Source organism: Sesamum indicum, unplaced genomic scaffold (assembly GCF_026168435.1).
Source record: "Sesamum indicum cultivar Baizhima isolate 11 unplaced genomic scaffold, ASM2616843v1 HiC_scaffold_100, whole genome shotgun sequence".
In the NCBI taxonomy this organism is placed as follows: domain Eukaryota; kingdom Viridiplantae; phylum Streptophyta; class Magnoliopsida; order Lamiales; family Pedaliaceae; genus Sesamum; species Sesamum indicum.
The window spans coordinates 80,090-82,500 of NW_028292343.1; positions in this window are offsets into that span (position 1 = coordinate 80,090).

The following is a 2,411-nucleotide window of genomic DNA, read 5'->3' on the forward strand; positions in this document are numbered from 1 at the left end:
GAAAGAAGTTAGAACGCTTAAAGTGAGAGAATTTCCTGCATTCGCTGCCATTGATTCGAGCACAAGAACCAAGACTGCCATGCTTCCTGCTGTCCCTATTTGACTTACTTTGAAGCCCATAGGTTTTTCAAGGTTGAAGGCAATTTCAGATTCCTTACCTTACAACTTGCATGTGTGAAGCAATCTTCAATTGCCTTTCTTCTTTATTGAAGTCAGTACAGAAGGACCTTGAATGCTTTCTCATATCGGTCGGTGTAAAGGTTCAGCCTGGTAGACCTCATAGAGAAAGAGAATGGGATCCCGACCCGAGAAAGGAAAATGCTATCAGCTCCGGAACCTCTCGATCAAGCAGCTTCTACTTTTTCTATTCAAGACGGGGAGAAATCATCAATTCAATTAGATGCCAGTTGTTTCCTGAAACTAGCTGCTAGGCTAGATAGGGCGTGCGAAGGGTTTGACTTTCCCTCCTCAGTAGGCTCTGGTTCAGCTTCAGCCAGCTCAGTTTCTACCTCCAGAGGATCAGACGATTGGGGGGGATCCACCTGTGGTTGAAGACAAAATAAGGATTTGGTGGAAGTTCAATCTTAACGGGGTAGCCAAGCACTCCAGGGGTAGAGTGCCCTTATCCGTCAAAAGCTTCCCTCACTAACAATTCCATTGAATCAGTGGCGTTCCTGGACGTCAGACTGTCGTAGGATAGCACATTGAAAGACGTTGGTAGGATAGCAGTTGTCATAGGATTGGTGATCTCATTCTTTTCTATCTGGTTTTTACGTTCCGTGACATCTAAGTTGTTCTAAAGAGTGTTATCATTTATCCTTCCCTTTGCCTTACCCTGGCTCTCCTCTCCTTGTGGTGATCTATCTTACGTACGGCATTTATGTGTCATTTTTTCACTTCAGGTACACTTACCTGGTCTGTAACCATTTCTTCAAGAATTTCTTGACTCGAGTTCAGAGGCTGTCTACTCCCCTCCTAGAAGAAAGAGCTTCCTATCACAACCTCCTTCCCCACCCGAACCTTTCCTCGAAGAACCCCTTCCTTTGAAGCAACCGAACCACCTAACCGTCAGTCTGAGCTCTCTGGATCAGTCAGTCATCAGTAGTGGTCCTGGTAGTGGAATTTTTGTCCCAAGTCAGATTGCAAGAATAGTCCCATGTAAGATGATTGCCTAGCAGAAGCAGCCCTAGGTGCCTAGCCCGGCTAATGGGAATATTTTTTAAAGCAGGCAGATGTCAATGAAAAAGAAATGAAATTGATAGAGTAAGATTCAGCCGATTCTATAGATTCTCGAACACCGGCTAGCAAGAAAACTCAAAAGCTCCTCTCCTTATCAGTCGAGTGACTTCATACCTCTCCTTATCAGTCGAGCTCAATTACATCGATCCTTCTCAATCCCATTCGCCTTTAGGTGTGATTCAAAGAGGCCGCGGTAACGCGAAGAAAAGTGTTGATTCGCGTGGCTTTTGACAGAACTTTTTTTAAAAGTTGATAACTTTATCGTTCTTACTTCCTGTGGATATTTCTTTCTTTGCAAAGCTTATCGTTTTTTTAGTAGCACCTAAAAGGTGAGATAGGGGAAATTCCATACTGCTTTGTCATAGGAAATGACAAGATTGGCGACCAAGGGGTGGTGAGAGAAAGACAAGAACTCATAAAAATAGGCTTTGCCTATTGGGCTAGTCAGAGTGTTAGAAAAGTTTAGCATGAACAAAGAGAAGCCGCAACAATAAAATAGTATCAAAGAAAAGCGATTCCACTCCTTTCCTAACCTACAAGATCATAAGTACCTGAATATGATAAGCAACCGTCAGAAATCAGTGAGTGAAATAAGACGGATGGAGCGAAATAATAAGTGGATGAAGCCTTAGTCCATTTTAACATCCAATCTTACCAAGTCTGCAGGTCAGAAAGGGAGATGGGCATGTTCATCCCTTGAAACTGCTTCCATTGGCATGAGTTAGAGTCCTCTCCTGCAGGAACCTGGCACCTTCAGCTGATCTACGACCACCCTTGCTTTCAGCTGCATTTTGGTTTGATTTTCTGCAGCGAGCGAAGTGCGTAACTGAGCGGTGGACTTTTTTTTTATCATCAGCTTTTTTTTGAATTTAATATTCGCCCTTTTTTTGATAGTCCATTGCAGGTTATTGTGGGCTGTGTCCTTCTCCATGGGCTTCTTTTCTTCCGCTTTTTTGTGGATTCTTTGATTCGATTTCTTCAATGGACCGCCTCTATCTCTACTCTAAAGGGGCTTACGCACTTCGATTCGCTCTGTATGCACCAAAATCCAATCATTGTGCATACAGCTGTGGTGGCTCCTTTCATTTAGAGTTGTTTAAAACGAAAGGAAAGGCTCTTCCACTTCTATTTACTATATATGCTGTTCGACTGAACTCGTTCTCGTTTTGGCT